General features: G+C 53.5%; 1 long non-coding RNA gene across 1 annotated transcript; it reads right to left on the reverse strand.

Moving 5' to 3' along the window:
- Nucleotides 1–3,448: 3,448 nt before the first annotated feature.
- On the reverse strand, nt 3,449–18,127 carry LOC117070496. The gene is made up of 3 exons (XR_004431940.1): nt 18,028–18,127; nt 5,798–5,934; nt 3,449–4,690 (listed from the first exon to the last, which is right to left on the reverse strand). It is a non-coding gene; the product is annotated as an uncharacterized LOC117070496 (long non-coding RNA).
- Nucleotides 18,128–18,489: the final 362 nt, after the last annotated feature.

An 18,489-nucleotide genomic window follows, 5' to 3' on the forward strand; every position in this document is an offset into this window, starting at 1 on the left:
CAAAATGAATTTAAAATGACAGCAATTCAAGACACCAGTTTGACCTCTTCAGAGTCCAGGACAAGCCAAGAAGGGGTTGTTGAGAATTCAAGCCCTGCAGGAGGGAGTTCCAGGATTTTAGGCCCAGGGAGGGCTCTTCCCCTCCCTTTCCTAAGGCCAGTAGACCGCCACTCCCACCCTTTCTCACAATGAAATCCAATAGGGCTTTGGCACATTGGGATCCTCGACCTAGAATTTTCCATTGCTTCCTGCTGCTCACATGCCTCATGTCCTGCTTCTCAGGCTCATCTTCCAGTAGCAACCCCAGAGTGAATATTCCTGAGCTATGCCAACCCCATCATTAGTAAACCTGTCCATCTGCAGGCACTCTGATTTCTGGAGGCCTGTACTTACTTACTGTATCAAAGTTAGTTTTTTTGTTTGTTTTGAGACAGAGTCTTGCTCTGTTGCCCAGGCTGGAGTGCAATGGTGCAATCTCAGCTCACTGCAACCTCTGCCTCCCGGGTTCAAGCTATTTTCCTGCCTCAGCCTCCCGAGTAGCTGAGATTATAGGCGCCTGCCACCATGCCCGGCTAATTTTTTTTTTTTTTTTTTTTGAGACGGAGTCTCGCTCTGTCACCCAGGCTGGAATGCTGTGGCCGGATCTCAGCTCACTGCAAGCTCCACCTCCCGGGTTCACGCCATTCTCCTGCCTCAGCCTCCCGAGTAGCTGGGACTACTGGGACTACAGGCGCCGCCACCTCGCCCGGCTAGTTTTTGTAGTTTTTTTTAGTAGAGACGGGGTTTCACCGTGTTAGCCAGGATGGTCTCGATCTCCTGACCTCGTGACCCGCCCGTCTCGACCTCCCAAAGTGCTGGGATTACAGGCTTGAGCCACCGCGCCCGGCCCCGGCTAATTTTTTTGTATTTTTAATAGAGACTGTGTTTCACCATGTTGGTCAGGCTGGTCTCGAACTCCTGACATCAGGTAATCCACCCGCCTCGGCTTCCCAAAGTGCTGGGATTACAGGTGTGAGCCACTGTGCCCGGCCAAAAGTTAATTTTGTACATAGTCCCAAAGTTCCAGAGGTGGTATCAAATGAGGGACTTAGTTTTTCCTCTGCCATCTCAGTCCAGTGCCAAAGGAGCAAATAGATACATTAGGCCAACATTGATTGATTGATTGATTGAGACAGGGTCTCTGTTGCCCAGGCTGGAATACAGAGGGACTACAGGCACGCACCACCAGACCTGGCTAAGGTTTGTATTTTTCGTAGAGACAAGTTTTCACCATGTTGTCCCAGCTGGTCTTGAACTCCTGGGCTCAAGTGATCTGCCCACCTTGGCCTCCCAAAGTGCTAGGATCACAGGTGTGAGCCACCAAGCCTAACCTGCCACCTTTAAATCTCTAGCTCCTAGAACTTAGTAGCTGCTCAGTAATTTTGATGGACTAGTCCGTCATGCTGGACTCAACAAAAGACCATTTAATAGCTACTGGCTGAGATTCAAGATCTCTGAGGGCTAGTATGGGTATGTCTCTGCTAAAAGACTTGCTTATCTTCTCTAACATTCTCACGTGGGACCTGTGTTGTCTCCTTATACGTTCTCTGACATGAACGGTTGAGGGACTTCTTTGTGGCGCAGAAACGTTACTGGGAATTTTAAGTTTCTACGTGCTTTTCCAGTTACCAGGTCATTTGTCAGGACCTCTGCGGTTTAAAGGTCTCTAGGGATGAACAGGAGAGATAAGATTATTTTCATCCTTCAGATGAGCTCAGTGAGAGTGACTGGGCTAGGCAGCAGGCAGAACCCAGGTCTGAAGCCAGGCCCCTTTAGAGCTCTCATTGTCCTGCTGGGTCCGCTCTCTCCAGGCAATCCTCCCCAGCGGAGCGCCACGACTCCTCGGTCCAGAGAAGCCAGTCTTGCAGCTACAGGATCTATCCTTTGAGTGGAAGGACCAGAAATCCATGGAAAACTTAATCTTTGACAACTTTACGCAGCTTTTTAGAGAATTATCTCTAAAATATGGACTTGGAGGAGGGCGCAGCAGAAAGAGTGGGTCAGAGCAAATCCCGCAGCTGCGAGTGTCTTTCCGCAGCCCGGACGCACTCCCCAGTCCGCTGGGTGTCCACTTCCTTAGCCCCCCAGGTCCCGGGCTAGCCCGCGGGGAGGGGATACCCGGCTGCAGCCCGGGACGGCGCCGGCCGCTCCAGCCACAGTTCAAAGCGCAGGGGGCGCGTCCGCCGCGCAGCCGGGAATGTCCGGCCGCTTAAAGCGCTCGCCGGCTCTTTTGTTCCCCAGACCGGGCCTCCGGGGAGAGGGGGTGGGGGAGGGGACCGGGAGCGGAGAGGAGGGGGCGGCAGGCTGGGGAGGAGGGCGGGGCGGCCGCGAGCTGTGCGAGTGTGCAGCGCGCACCCCGGGCGAGGCTGACAGATCGCCCGGGTGGGTGCAAGATGGCGCAAGCGGAGCTCCCCCTGCGCCCCCCGCGCCCCTGAGCAGGCATGCGGCCCCAGTCCCCCACTGCACGGGCTCGGCCCCGGCCGGAGCCCCAGCGCCGGCCCCGGCGCCGGCCCCGCGGGACGCTGTGAGCCGCGAGAGGCCCGGGAGCCGCGCGTCGCCGAGACGAGCGGACCTAGAGCCCCATGGCTGTGCAGCGCGCAGCGTCTCCGCGCCGCCCGCCCTCCCCGCGCTGGCCCCGGCTCCTGCTGCCGCTGCTGTTGCTGCTGCTGCCCGCGCCAAGCGAGGGTGAGCGAAAGCGTCCGGCTCAGGCGGCTGCGGACTGAGCCAGGGGAAGGGCGAGCAGGGAGGGAGCGGGCGCGAGGGGCGTACCCGGGGAGAGCGGCGCGGACCCCGCGCGGGAGGGACCCAGCGGATCAGGACGGGGAGAGGGCACCAAGGCCGGACTATCGGGGGCCCTAGGGGCGTGCTGAGGACGGAGCCCCCCGGAAGAAGACTGGGGCAGGACCTGGAGCCCAGACTGCAGGGCAAGGCGTGCAGCGAAGCGGGAGCAAGCAGGGCGGGCTGGCGTGGAGACAGAGGGAAACGAGCCAGGGGAGACCGCACGGCTAAGCAACGACCGAGGCGGACGAGCTGGGGTGCTCGGTGCCTGGCCGTGGATATAGCTCGAGGCAGCCGAGGCAGGGGACAGCAGTCTGGGGGGCGGAAACCGGGACCCTGCTGGCTGCACTGGGCGGAGATGGCACGTCCCGCATTTGGAGCTGGTGCTGGGCTGAGGAGTGCGCGGGAGAGACCTTAGAAGAGGAGGAGGGAGATTCCTGGAGAGCGGCGCGTGGCTAGGAAGCGACCCGGGACAGAGCCCGTGAGCCAAGAGGAGAAGCCACCAAGAGCGACAGCGAGCGAGCCGCGGGGATGCTCACGTGCCCCTGCCCTTCCCCGAAGCGTGCACACGCGGAGACCCTACCCCTGGCTCTCGCGGTCCGCCGGCTCCGCTGCCTGGAGCTCGATCACCACCACGCTGTTCCCTTTGGTGGCTGCAGTGGTCCCATCTCCCGGGAGGGGAGTGCAAATCTAGTCCCTTACCCCTCCCACATCAAGTTCCCCACAGACACTCATCTGGGCTATTCTGTCTCCATTCCTCTCCCAAGAAGTAGAAGATCGCGTCCGCATCAAGGAAAAACTTTATCCCCCGACAGCTATGCCGGGGTTGGACTGGGGGCTAAGACGGGTGAACTCACGACATGGGGAAGATGCGCAGGGGTTTGAATAAGTGCGATCCTAAAAAGTCTTAAAACATTACATCTCCCTGGGCCGGGGGCGCGGGGCGGGGAATGCCTATAACCCCAACGCCCCTCCTTTCTCCCCACCCACTTCCCCATCTCCCCCAGCCAGGGAGGGCCCTAGTCTGCTGGGGAGGGACCTGCTCCAGGATCGCTAGTTATCTGGAAATGTGAGGAGGGGTCTGTGACTGCCCTTTCAGACCATGTGGGTTCATTCCTCCTGGAGTGGAGTTGTAACTGGTCTGGTACGTTGCTTGCTGGAGAAGTTGGTGACTTGGCATCATGCCTGGGACTGGAGTGCTTGTCCCTCCAGCCGGGCTTCTGATTCCCTGATCGGCCTTAGCCCCATCTATTCTTTGGCCTCCTCCTTTTTCTGCTCATTTCTCTTCTCCTGCAGGAGCAGAGAGGCTGGCTGGAAGTAAAAGTTCTAGGAGCACCCTCTTGCTTGGTTTTGGGAAACCATAGTTGGTGTTTGCTATCTTCATCTCTCCCTATGACAAAGGCAAAAGGACAGAGTGCCAGAGAGGAGGGGCAATGGGGCCACATCCTAGTCTGTACCCTGGGTACTGGGACCACACACCCTGCTCCCTGCCAGGCATTGGACCAGGCCTCTGATGGGTTTTGGCCAGCAAAAAGAAGCATGATTTATTACTATCTCCCTCTGTATTTCTTTAGAACTTTAAATTTTTCATAGTGCCTTTGAGTCGGTTAATCATGTCGTAGAACCCTATGACCCAAGCCCCATTGTTCTTCCTTCATCTAAACAGATGAGGAATGAGAAGCCAGAACATGTTGAATACTTTACCTAAGTCACACCCTGAAGGTCTGTGAGGCTTCAGTGCTTACCCAGGTTGACCATCGAAGTAGCAGCAGCTGTATTGCAGTCAGTCTTGCTTTTGGGTCTCAGTTTTGCAGCTACTGACTGTGAGACCCTGGGCAAGTCACTTGACGTCTCTGGGCTTCAGTTTTCTTACCTGTGAAAGAGAAAATGGTACAAATAATATCCATCTCTGAGATGGTCTGATGATTAAGTATGCACTTTGTAATGCGTAAAGTATAATAGGAATTCCTATTAACATTACAGAAACATGGGAATGAGGTGCATAGACCCAAGGAACTTGGAACCGTGTGGGTAGAGTTCTTCCTGGATGCTCATTTCACACTAACGTCCTATTTCCTTCCATCTCCCCTTCCCCAATGCAGGTCTTGGCCACTCTGCCGAACTGGCATTTGCTGTGGAGCCAAGTGATGATGTTGCCGTCCCCGGGCAGCCTATAGTGCTGGACTGCAAGGTGGAGGGGACCCCTCCAGTGCGAATCACCTGGAGGAAGAATGGGGTAGAGCTGCCAGAGAGTACCCACTCCACCTTGCTGGCTAATGGATCCTTGATGATCCATCACTTCAGAAGGGAGCGGGGAGGCAGCCCTTCAGATGAAGGTGACTATGAGTGTGTGGCCCAGAACCGCTTTGGGCTGGTGGTCAGCCGGAAGGCTCGCATTCAGGCTGCAAGTAAGTGGATATCCCTTGTTTTCCCTTGCTGAGGAAGCCAGCTGGTGACCCAGGGTCAGCCTAGGGCACAAGGGCAGCGGGAGCGGTCCCATCTCATGCAGCCTTCTGGAGGACTAATTTCTCAGCATGGGTCGGTTTTGAGGTGCATGGCAGTGATCTGTGGTGGTGGAATTATATCACATGCTTGTTTAACTGACTGGAATGTGAATTGGCAAGATTGTAGCTAAACACCCATAGGGGAGTTGGGGAGAAAGCTTTACCCAGTTCTTGGGTCCGCATGTCTTAGTGTCCATACGCCTGTCATACTTTGAGTATCCCAGTTCACTGAGTTTGATTCTTGTGTATAAAGATAAATCATTCCCATACTTTAAGGGTGATTAAAGACATTTTTGAATGGTAATTTTGGCTACATTCCATTTTAAATTATGTGCTTAAATTAATGTAAACCTTTGGGTAGGATAAGACCTCTATATACCAGTAATGAAATTCTGGAGCTTGTTAACAGTTTGCATTAAAAAAATATGGTAGGATAATTTCAGAATTATCTCAGTGATGACATCACTCCTACTCACCTTCATGCTAATGTGTGTTTTTGAATGGGAGAGAAAAAGCGAGGCAAGATGTTTCAGCTCTGGAATTGTGCTTTGCTTGTGCTGCTTGATCGTCAGTTGTGGTGATGAAATGATGACTGTGGTTTAACTGCCCTGTCCTGCAAAAATTATGTTATTGTTGAATCTGTGCACACTGGGAGTGTGTTGCATAAACCAAAATTCTCCATGTATCCCAGGGAGGTGGCAAGCTGTGGGCAGTGGGGTCATGGTTGAAAAAGGGCAGAAGTTTTGGCAAGTGGAAAATGTTCTCATCTCATATCTCTGGACCTCTGGAAGGGGGTGTTCCTTTAAAGAGGCTGCTTTGACTATTGTTGGTAACAATTCTAGCTAACATTTTTTTTCTTTTTTCTTTTTTTTGGAGACGGAGTCTTGTTCTATCACCCAGGCTGGAGTGCAGTGGTGTGATCTTGACTCACTGCAACCTGTCTCCCGGGTTCAAGCGATTCTTGTGCCTCAGCTTCCCCAGTAACCGGGATTACAGGTGTGCACCATTACGCCCGGCTAATTTTTGAATTTTTTGGTAAAGATGGGATTTCGCCATGTTGACTGGGCTGGTCTCGAACTCTTGGCCTCAAGTGATCCTCCCGCCTCAGCCTCCCAAAGTGCTGGGATTACAGGTGTGAGCTCCTGCACCCAGGTCCAGCTAACACTTTTTAAGCACTTGCTGCATGCTGGGCAACCTGCCCAAGTGCTTTACATGAATTACTTCATTTTGTCGTAACAACAGCCCTGGAAGAATGGAAGATAGGTCATTATCATCCCCCTTTTACAGAAGAGAAAACTGAGCCTTAGGGGGACTCAATGGCATTCTGGTAGCAGAAGAGCCAGGACTGTCATCTGGGCAGCCTGAACCCACACCCTCCCACTTAGCTCCTGTGGCACGCCGCCTCTTTCCTGTCTGATCACTGACAAGTTTCTTCCTGGCTCTGAGGGCATTTGCACAGTTGTTCTGAACGGCTGGTGAGTGATGAATCAGTTTGAGGCAGGAGCCCTCTCGCTGGGTTTAAGATACCCCTTTGTTCTGAGGAAGGCTGATCCAGGCCCCCATATGGAGCTCGCTGGGAGGCAGCCCTGGACTTTGAGACCAAGTCACTTCTGGCTCAGCCATCCTCATCTCACGGCCCTCCCGGCAGTGCAGGGGAAGGCTGGTGCAGCCTCTGAGCAGATGGCTGGGTGTGAGGAAGGGAAGCGTGGACAGAGGGTGGGGACCCCAGTAAGATTTGCAGACCGGAGAGCTGAGACTCCTCAGGGAGATGCTCCCCATACCCTCCCTGGCCTGTGTCAATGCTGAGATATAGATGGCCCCTGCTGAGGCCTTTGTATCACCAGCCTAGAATCCTGGGAGATAAATCCCCAGGGGCTTATATATATATATAGCTAATTGTAAATGTGCTTTTTTATAAATGGTAATACCTTCAAGATGTTTGGTTTCTTTAAACTCCTAACAATATAGTACAAGAAATTAAGCTGTGGGTGGGGTCAGCTTGGTTAATCCTTTGGGGTCCTGGAGACAGCTGGGGGGTTTGCCTCTAAGCTCTGGCAGTCTGACATGGCCCCTCTCTCCCCTGCAAGGCTGTGGTCCCATGGGAGAATGCTCAGATGCCAAGCAACGGTGCGGCTGGATCCCCTTTTCTCACTTCACAGGCTGATGTCCCTAGAAACCTCCAAAGCTGATTAGCTGCCTGGGTTTCCTCCTTCGTAATAACTCCCTGCCTGTGTGCCTGCCGGCACTGCAGGTGTTGTGTGACACAGGAGGGTGCCTTTCTGAAAAGGTGTGAGGAGGCCTCTGGAGGCCCCTGCTTCTCCTGCCTGCTCCACAGGGTCCCGTGGGGAGGGGGCATACTAAGCACCCCTTGCAGACTCACAGTTCACCCAGCAGACTAACCCAGGGAGGCAGATGGGTATTCAGGTCTATGTGGGTGGGTCTGCTGGGCATCTGAGCTCTGGGCCAGAGGCCGATGGTTGGAAATGCACGCGCTTCCATCCCAGGGGGTTCAGATGCTATCCTCAAAAGACAGCCTGGCCAGAGTGGCTACACCACAGGCTGATTCCTTTGGGGCTTCAGTTTCAAGTGTTTCCCCTTTAGAATGCAACAGCTCAGGATCCTAAGAGTGTTCATGCTCGGGAGCCCTAGACTCCGCCTTGCAGCTCCATGTGCTTGTAGTTTGGGGGCTGAAAATTGAGACTTGTTAAGGATGAGACCCTGGACAAGTTAATGCTCCCTCATCCCAGTTTCCTTGCCTGTGAAACGTGCATGTGATCCTGCCTGGTAGGGCGGCTGTGAGGACCAGCACACCCCACACTTTGCCTGGCACGCAGGAGGCACTCAGTAACGGGAGCCGGCACTGCACTCCTCATTTAAAGGCAGTTTCACTGACATGGTCTTTAAATGTAATCTTGGCTGCCCATGGAGGTTAATCTCCAGCAAAAGCAAACTGCCTGACTCTGCTCCCGGCCCCTGCTTTCTCCCTCGCTGGGATTCATTTAGGGAGTTCTCCAGGGAAATCTATCAGGGAGTGGAATTATTGGAGCCAGAGTGCATCTTGTTTTGTTTTAACCCCTTCCTGGGAGGACTGAGGGTTCTCCCAAGCCTCAGGGTGTGGGCTGAAGCTGGCCTGGCCAGTGAGACCCTCCGCTATCCCTCTAAAGGGGCTGACCCTGGGGAATGTGTGCATTGACTCATACCTGAGGCCTGTGTGCCTGAATGACTCCAAAAAGGGATGGACTAGCTACAAGGAGGAGGATGGGGGACACACCCCGAGTCCCTGCCACCCTCAATCCCTGCCCCTCTTTCCTAGCCTTAATTCTTGATCTCAGGCCTCTTGGGGAACCGGGGTGATCAGCTCTGTGATATAGTGCAGGACTTCCCAAACTTTACTGAGCCCGTGGATCGCCTAGGAATCTTGATAACATTCAGATTTTGAATTCATAATCTAGGCCAAGGACTGACAAGAGCCCAGGTATTGCCAATACAGTTGGTCCACAGGCCGTATTCTGAGTAGCAAGGGATTAGCAGAGACCACTCCCATGTCATAACCTCCACTGTGGGGGTCTTCAGGCAGCATAGTGAAGCCTCTGGAACAAGGGCTTCCGGGCCAGACTTCCATGGGTCTGAACCCCAGCTCTGCCACTCAATGGTCAGTGCCCTTGGCAGGAGTTACTTAGCCCTCTTGAGACTCTGTACCTTCATCTGAAAACAATGTGCACCATTACCATCCATCTGTCAGGGCTATTGGAGGAGTAAATGAGGTGATGGGTCTAAAGTACCTGGCACAGGGCTTGGCATCTAGGAAATGCTAAGTATTACTGTTGGTGCTCAGTATTGCCCACTAATTTAGGATGAGGTCTCAGGTGTCTCAATCCTGGCTGGGTTCTCCAAGAGCCAGGACTACCCTCACTCCCAGCCTGGGGCCATCTTGCTTGGGGAGGCCCAACAGTGCTTTAAGTGTGGGTTGTGGTGGCGAACAGACCTGGGCTTGGTGGGCTTGGGCCTTGGCCCCACCACCTGCTAGCTGTGAGATCTTGGGCAAGTCACTTCACCTCTCTGAGCCTTGGCTTCCTCATCTTTAAAATGGGGGAACGTGATGGCTCATGCCTGTAAATCCCAGCACTTTGAGAGGCTGAGGCAGGAAGATCGCTTGAAGTCAAGAGTTTGAGACCAGCCTGGGCAACAGAGCAAGACCGTGTCTCTACTAAATAAATAAATAAATAACATGGGGGGAAATAATATAAAATAATAAAAAATACCAAAGAGAAATGTTGTGAAGATTACCTATGATAATGTGCAGGAAGAGCTTAGCACAGGGCACAAAGGCAGCATTCCCTATTATTAAGGTACTAATTGTATAAATACATACATATATATATATTTTGAGACTGAGTCTCGCGCTGTCACCCATTGCAGTGGTGCAATCTCAGCTCACTGCAACCTCTGCCTCCCGGGTTCAAGCAATTCTCCTTCAACCTCCTGACTAGCTGGGATTACAGGTGCCTGGCACCATGCCTGGCTAATTTTTGTATTTTTAGTAGAGACAGGGTTTCATCATGTTGGCCAGGCTGGTCTCGAACTCCTGACCTCAAGTGATCTGCGCACTTCCTCCCACAGTGCTGGGATTACAGGTGTGAGCCACTGTGTCCAGCCGGGTCCAGCCAGGTACTAATAATGTTAACTATTATTATTTTGAGGAGCTAACAGAGGTGAAAACATGTTAAGTTCTGACCTCCTTTAGTTGTGATATGATTCCCAGAAAGGTCCCTGGTGACCCCAGACTCCTAGAAAGAGGCAGTGGGGCATGGGGAGAGAAGAGAAAGTCCAATTCTAGTACCCTGCTCTCTCCGCCTCAGTAAGTCACCTAGCCTCTCAGGCCCTCAGTTCCTACTTCTGAAGTTTGAATCATTCTAACTTGTCATAGGGAAGGCAGTTTCACCAGTATTCTAGAGTCCATTTTCAGCAACAAGGCCCATGGTGTGTGGCTCTGGGGGCAGGGTCTGGGTGGAGGTCTGTGGAACCAGGTTGGAGTGGGGGGTTAGGAGAACTGCGGGCAGGAGCTGCTGGGGAGTACAGCCTGGCATTTAGGATGCCCTGTGTGGGGAGGTGGGTCCTGGAGGGTGGTAGTTCCTGGCGCAGTGGCTGGTAACCCTGGAGGCCTCTATCACCTAGAGGTTAGTTGCTCAGGCCTGGTGTGTGGAATGCAAGTTCTTTTCTCCTTCTTGAAAGGCCTCTCAACTGAGGGAGGCCTGAGGAAGTCTCCCCTGCAGCTCCTCAAACACACACATCTGTCTATCCATTAGGGCAGGAAGCTGCTGTCCCCAGCGATGAGTGAGTGCCCATACCTAGGCCTGCCCTCATGCCAGGGCTTCACCTGTACCCAGCCACAGCTCAGAGGTAGGTGCAAATGGATGGGGTTCAGACACTTTAACCTGCCAGTCAGCACTGCACAAACTGACCCTTTCTGACACTGCTGAGAAGCTGTGTGTAGAAAAGCCCTTGTCTGAACACCAGGGGTCCTGTGTGGCTGTGGACAAGTTACCCACCCTCTCTGAGCCTTGCTTTTCTCATTATAAGGTTGAGGGGTTGGACTGAGGCTCACTTCTGCTCTGGGGTACGAAGGCTTCCTTTCATCCATCCATCCTCAGGACGCGCCTGCCTCCCCTGGGCCTTATCCAAGTCTATTTCTGCCTGGTTCTTCCCATACCTGATCCCTCCCCAAAGACCATCCTGCTTACAGTCATATCTTCCTCCCCTTCCTAAGGAAGGCAGCATTTGTGGTCTGTGGCATTCAGGCTAAACCCTCTCGGCGATGGCTGCTTGCATTGTTAAGTAACTGTTTTGTGGCTGGATATTCCATCTGTCTCCTCAACTGGATTTTAAGCTCCTAAAGGGCTTCTCTCTTTTGTATTTCTCATGTCCCCTGCCTGTGGAGCCTGGTAAAAACTAAATGAACATGTGGCCTTCTGGGACAAAGCTGTCTCTCTGTCTCTCTTCTGTTTCTCTCTCTGCTTCTCTTTTGCTCCCCACCCCACCCCCCTTGTAATTGATAGCACAGCTTAAAGGAACAGAAGCCTGTGAACGGGGAGGATGGGCAGGGGAATATAATGCACGCGGGGCAGGATCCTGGGGTGCTGCTGCCGCGTGTTTATCTCTAGAGGAACTGAGATTCTCTCTTCCTCACCAGATGGGGTGTGAATCAGAGACTAAATTGCTTGGTACCCCCTCCATGCCGGGGTCTTGGGTCTCCTGCCTTGGGCTTTACTCTCTAGCTAGACAAGGCCTATGTCCCCAGGCTCATTGGCCCCCAACTGTAGGGGGAGGGCCCCCTTACTCTGTGTGCAGGGCCTCCCCTCACCGCCCCCCACCCGCAGGACTTGAGTGTGGAAGTCGAATGCTTCTGGTTCCCACACCTTGGCTCCACTGTCACAGGCAGCCAGCTGGCCCCTTCAACACAATGTGCAAATCTTCTCTGTTCCTGTTCCTGGCATTGTCAGCGGCCAGGCGCCTTGGCTGGGAATGCGGGCCGGTGAATAGGAGAGGCATTTGCAGCCTGCAAATGAAACAGGCCCCCAGCCCCCCTTAACCCTCTGCCCCCTCCCCACCCCCAGGGAGAAAGGACTTTTTCACTCCTGGCCTTCTTGTATTGCCTTTCCCTCTCCCCTCTTCTCTCCAGAGTGCCTGCAGGCTGGGTGTGTGTGTGTGTGTGTGTGTGGTGTGTGTGTGTGTGTGTGTGAAAGAGAGAGAGAGAGAGTTTTCCACAGTAGCTTGAAGGCTGTTCTCCATAGCCTTCAGTAAACCTAGAATGCAACAGAAGAGCACCCAGGATGAAAAACCAAACAGCTCACTGCTGTCTTTGTTTAAACTGGACTGAGTGATTCCACCAAAAATGTCTGCCTGTGTAACTAACCTATGACACCTTTATTTTCTCTGGCCATAGCCTGGTTGCAAACAAGGAATGTAGAGACCAGTAGTGAGTGAGTGTGTGTGTGTGTGTGTTGCCAGGTGGGTCTAAGCATACAGGTGTGTGCCTGAAGGATGTCATTGGGCCTAAGGTTGGGGTCCATCTTTCCTCAAAGGGCTCTCCTGTGGAATCCCTCTTCCTTTGAGCAGTAGTCAGGCTAGAAAGCTGGAGCGGACAGACCCCGCCTGGGGCAAGAGGAGGTGATAGATAATTGTATTAGGTCTTGTAAGGGACTGACTCTTACCCAGCCAGCTGAAGTGAGAGAGGAGTGGGGCAAGCCCTGGGGCACTGGGTGGAGGTTGGGGGGGGCTTACATTTGGAGCGTTTGGGTGTGGCCATAGCACCTCCAGGAGTCTGGGCTATGGTTTTCCTTTTTCTTTTCTTTTCTTTTTTTTTCCTTTTTCTTTTTTTTTTTTTGAGACGAAGTCTCACTCTGTCTCCCAGGCTGTAGTGCAGTGGGGTGATCCTGGCTCACTGCAACCTCTGCCTCCTGGGTTCAAGTGATTTTCCTGCCTCGGCCTCTCTAATAAACTGAGATTACAAGCATGTACCACCACACCTGGCTAATTTTCTTGTAGTTTTAATAGAGATGGGGTTTCACTATGTTGGCCAGGCGGGTCTTGAACTTCTGGCCTCAAGCGATCCACCCACCTCGGCCTCCCAAAGTGCGAGGATTACAGGCGTGAGCCACCGCACCTGGCCTGGGCCATAGTTTTCTTATTCACTGGGTGGCTGCCCAAAATCTAGCTGCACTCTGGCAAGCCTGCTGGCCTGTGCTGCACCATCCCCCCAAAAGAACCTCTCCCTGATTTCTGAGCTTGCTCTCCCTGCCCCCAACTTTGTTCATCCTGTTTTAAGAAATGCCTCTGTGGCTGCCCTCAGATGTAAGGAGAGCAGAAGAGAGGGCTTTCTGAGGAGGGGCTCCCTGAGGAGGGGCACCTGGACTCACGATAGATGTTGGGACTCAGTGAAGGTGGGAAGCTGGGGGCTGAGCAGAGAGGCCTAAAGAGTGGCAAGCTGGGAGAGCTGCTGGCAGACCCCAGACTGCAGGGAGATGCAGGGACCAGGGTTGGCTTAATGCAGGCAAGCCGGTGGGGGCCAGGACTGGCTCACCTGACTCAGGCGGGAAGGAAATGTGACACAGAGGGCTGGTGTCCCAGGGGCTCCACCCGCCCTTCTCTCTCTCTTCTCTGGGTCTTGATGTCCATGCTCCTTAGTCTTTGACACTCCTCACCCCCTGCTGCCACCTCTGCCTTCCTGTGAGGCCACATTTCGTATATTGGTCTTTCATATCCCTCAGTCCTAGTTTCTCCTGCCTTGTCCTCCTAACCTTCTTCCTTTCTCCAGCTCCTCCTCCCTCCTTCTCTTTCTTTATTGTTCTATCCTTCTTCCTGCCTCTTTCTTTTTCTTTTTCTTTAGAGATAGGATCTCACTCTGCTGCCCAGGCTGGAATGCAGTAGAGTGCTCTTGGCCTTGAAATCCTGGGCTCAAGAGACCCTCCCACCTCAGCCTCCTGAGTAGCTGGGACTACAGGCATGTGTCACCTCATCCAGCTAGTTTTTTATTTTTTTTTTTTTTTTTTTGAGACAATGTCTCACTCTTTCGCCCAAGCTGGAGTGCAGTGATGCAATCTCAGCTCACTGCAACCTCCACCTCCCAGGTTTAAATGAGTCTCCTGCCACAGCCCCCCGAGTAGCTGGGACTACAGGCCCGTGCCACCACGCTCAGCTAATTTTTGTATTTTTAGAAGAGATGGGGTTTCACCATGTTGGTTAGGCTGGTCTCGAACTCCTGACCTCAAGTGGTCCACCCACCTCGGCCTCCCAAAGTGCTGGGATTACAGGCATGAGGCACCGCGCCTGGCCAAATTTTTAAAATTTTTTGTAGAGATGGGGTCTCACTATGCTGCCAAGGCTGGTCCAAATTCCTGGCCTCAAGCCATCCTCCCACCTTGACCTCCCAAAGTGCTGGGATTACAGGTGTGAACCACTGTGCCCGGCGTGCCTCTTTCTTCAGTTGTGAGAGTTCCTGTGTTTACCATCTTCTGCTGTGTTTAAAGTGGGATTTCTGTTTCAGAAGCAGAAGTAGGTGAGCTCAGGCCTCTGCAGAGACTAAGGAGAGAGACTGGGAAGATGAGGTTCAAAGAGGACAACAAAGGATGGGGTCCATAGCCCCCCAGCAAGTCAGGGGCTCTCTGGGAGCAGACCTTTCTTGAGAGGAATCTGAGAACCCTGGCCCGGGTTGGGGCCTGTCTCTGAGCCTGGCCACTGACACTGACACTGACCACAGTGGGTGGTGGGGACAGCCCTGGGCTGCTCTCTGGAATGCTGGTGTTAGGTTGCAGTGCAGATGCAGGCAGTGATAATGGGCAGGAACTGGACTTTCTGGTCTGGCTGCTGCCCCCAAGGCCATTGGAATGTGAGGGTGGGGGTACTATCAACAGGCCACAGGGACTTGGGGTGGGCAGATGGAGACCAGACCACCTAAATGGAGAGGAGGGGACAGACCACCAGGAGAGAGACCCCAGTTCTAACCCTTTCACTGAGTCGCAGGCTGCAGCAATAGAATCCTAAAATTCCCAGCCTGCTTATGTCCTTAGGGGTCTTCCCGGTCTCCTGGTGGGATGACAGCTCTGGAAAAACCTTGGTGCTCATCTAGTCCAACTTTCTCACTTTACAGACTTGAAAACTGAAGCCCCAGGGGAGTGACCTGCCCAAGGACACGGCTGGTCTTCCAGCCTGGGCAGGTAAGGGAGTCTCTGGTTTATCAGGCTTCTGAACCCTGGCCTTCCCCAGTGCCTCACTCTTCACTGCCCTCTGGTTTAGAAAGGGGGAGTCTTAGATGGTCCTCCCCGAGGACACACTGGCGTGCATGTTTCTGTTTTTCTTTTTCTTTTCTTTTTTGAGACGGGGTCTCACTCTGTCACCCAGGCTGGAGTTCAGAGGTGCGATCTTGGCTCAGTGCAGCCTCAACTTCCTGGGCTCAAGCAGTCTTCCCATCTCAGCCTCCCAAAAAGCTGGGACTACAGGCACACAATACCATGCCCGGCTAATTTTTGTATTTTTGGTAGAGATTAGGTTCCACCACGTTTTTCAGGCTGGCCTCAAACTCCTCAAGCAATCCTCCCACCTCAGCCTCCCAAAGTGCTGGGATTACAGGTGTGAGCCACTGTACCCGGCCCCTCTATTTTTCTTTCGTCCTGCCCTGGTTTGTGGAGGTGGGCTCCTGACCTCCATGGAAGATTGCAGAGGGTCTCTGAGTTTCCAAAGCACCCTGGAGGCTGAGCTGAGCAGGTGTGAGGGCTACCTATGTGCTGGTTCTTGTAGAGAACTAGTTAGTAACAGTAAATGTAGTCCGAGTGATATGGGGCTGCATTGTTCTAGGCCTTTTCTGTGCTTATTTAATTCCTACAATTCCATTAATAGGAATTACTAGTCTTGTTTCACAGATGAGTAAATGAAATCCCAGAATGATTAATTTAATTTGGCCGAAGGTACACAGTAAGTGGGAAGCTGGGATTTCAACCCAGTCCTGCCTGACCCAGAAAGTTCACTGGCGGGAATGTCTCTAGCAGGGGCTCAACCCCCTGGAGAACCTATCAGTATTTATGCCTCAGAAATAAAAGCAGATACCTGGGGGCATGTAATGTGAGAGTAGGGGAGTGTAGAGAACAGAGGACAGCTTAGAACCCTGGCCAAGGTGGAAGCCACTTCTGGGTGGGCCAGGCAGGGTTACATACTCCATGGCCCAGCTGCTGCTGGGACATCCCAGTTACAGGAGGCTCTGTGTAGAGAAGTCTTGCTCTACCTGTGAGGCGGGCAAGAGCTGGCTGGGAATGGGTTCTTGAGTGAAGAGGAAGCTGGGAGGTGGCTGGGGCTGCTGGAGGTAGAGGTGGGAGTTGCATCTTCCTGCGGAGGAAAGACAAATTCCCCCTCCTCTTCACTCCCTTTCTTGTTTCCGCATAATGATGCTGATTGCTCCACATCTGTCATAATTACTCTTTGTTTGAAAATTCAGAACAAATCACAGGAGAGGAACGGGAATGGCTTGAGAAGGCTCCTTCTCCCCAGGGGTCCTGGCAGGAGGCAGGGGTGGGGAGGGTGGGTGGTAGGAAAAAGCCATAATCATCCTGGAGGAGCTGTGACAGCTGATTGTCCTTGTCCTGTCCCCTTGCCTGGGCAATAGCCACAGCCCCCAGGGAAGGTGGCCTAGCCTATGGCCTCATGGAATTACATGCCCACGGGACAGACCCTGGGGCCGGGCAACCACTGGGTCTCTGGAGTGAGAGCCAACAGTGGGGGACCACTGCTTCCAGGGAGCACCAAACCACACCCTCCTGGGGGTCCAGCAGGCGGCCCTAGATGCTCAGTGCTGCATACTTGCTCCCCAGCCTGACTGCTGGTGAGGGTTCTGGTTCCCATCCCTAGCCTGAAGGCCCTTGGTTTTGGGAGCTCATCATTCCTGGAGTATGAGGCCCAGGTTTGTGACCCTGTCTGCCATGAGCATCCTTTTATGTTTCCCTCCCAACCTAACCCCTTTCCACCTGTGGGCTTTTGTGGGGAGAAATCAAAGACAACCTAGAATTTACCCCCAAACCAGCTGGGGGTGGTGGGTCACATCTGTAATCCCAGCACTTTGGGAGGCCGAGGTGGGCAGATCACCTGAGGTCAGGAGTTCCAGACAAGCCCAGTCAACATGGTGAAACCCCGTCTCTACTAAAAATATAAAAATTATCTGGGTGTGGTGGCTTGGCGAGTGCCTCTAATCCCAGCTACTCAGGAGACTGAGACAGGAGAATTGCTGGAACCCAGGAGACTGAGGTTGCAGTGAGCTGAGATCGGGCCACTGCACTCCAGCCTGGGTGACAGAGTGAGACTCTGTCTAAAAAAAAAATAAATTATCCCCCAACCTCACTGGTAATAAAACCCCACGTGTTCTCACCCTGCAGTACACCCTGACAGGACCGTTTTGGGGTCTGACACCTCATGTTTTTGGAACCAGTGCAAGATGCAGACAGTCTTGCACTGATGACCGGCTCTGGGTTCAAGCTCCCTCCCTGAACACTGCTGAGCCTCAGTTTGTCTTTGTGGAAAGTGGGAGGGAGCACCGCCCTGTCATCAATCATTCTGAAGGGGACAGGATGAGTAAGGCCCAGGCATTTCTGGAGTGTGGAGTCCTGCGCAGCCCCCCATCCCACTCTCACCCCCCGCCAGTGGGGGCACCCTTTGTTCAGGTTTTGTGTCAGCAGGTCAGAGAAGCCAGGGGAGTCCTGGAGACAGGAGGTACCTGGCTTGGAGGGGACACCCCTTCTGGCCCCACCATTATAGACTGAAGGTCATGGGAGGAGCTTGGACTTGACTCCGACACCATGATGCTTATCTCTGCACCCTCCCTGGCTCCTACTTTCAGCAGAAGCTGCTTTTAATATGTAAAATTTCAGCTCACCTTTGTGTGACTTTGGGCCCATCTGCTCACCTTACTGGGCCTCTAGTTTCCTCCTAGGTGTAACGTGGTGTGGGGAGACCAGATTAAAAGATTCCTAAAATCCCTTCCCCATTCTAAAGTTCTCGGACACTACCTCATTTTCATCCTGAACACGGCTCTCCACTTCCTCCTCTGCCTCCCTCCAGGCCCCCCAGCTCCCTCTGTGGAGCACGGAGTTTCGCCTCCTCTTTTTTTTTAATGTCAGGATGAAAGTTTTGAGAATAGCGCTCTAGTCATTCTCCCTCTTTTACTAACCCCACTCTGTCGCCGTCCTCCTGGCTCCTGCCCGCGCACGTGTCCAAAGCAGCCCAGGCTGCGGAGTTTCAGCATACTGTCGCAGATCCCTGGTCGCAGGGCGCCTGGCTCCGCCCTGGGCGGGGCGTGACGGGCGGAGTGCGGTAGCCGCGGAAGCAGCCCTGCAGCAGGCTCCGAAAATGATGCCTCGTCCTCGCTGTAGAAGAAGCGGCGCCCCTACCCCAGCACGGCGGTAGGATCCTGTGCAATTAGCGCCGCGCTGCACGGTTGCTCGGCTCTCAAGTCACCGAACTGCGTGCCCGAGTGTGTCTGTGGATGTGAATGAGTGTGCGTGTGTGCGGAGCCTTTCATCACTACTCTTCTAGGCTGCTGTGGTCAGCGTGGGAGGGGATATTTTCATCTGGAAACTCGGGAACTCGCCCCTATCAACTGGGAGCCTGGAATGGGTCTGAGAGGGGGAAC

This window comes from Trachypithecus francoisi, unplaced genomic scaffold (assembly GCF_009764315.1).
Source record: "Trachypithecus francoisi isolate TF-2019V2 unplaced genomic scaffold, Tfra_2.0 Lachesis_group3, whole genome shotgun sequence".
In the NCBI taxonomy this organism is placed as follows: Eukaryota; Metazoa; Chordata; class Mammalia; order Primates; family Cercopithecidae; genus Trachypithecus; species Trachypithecus francoisi.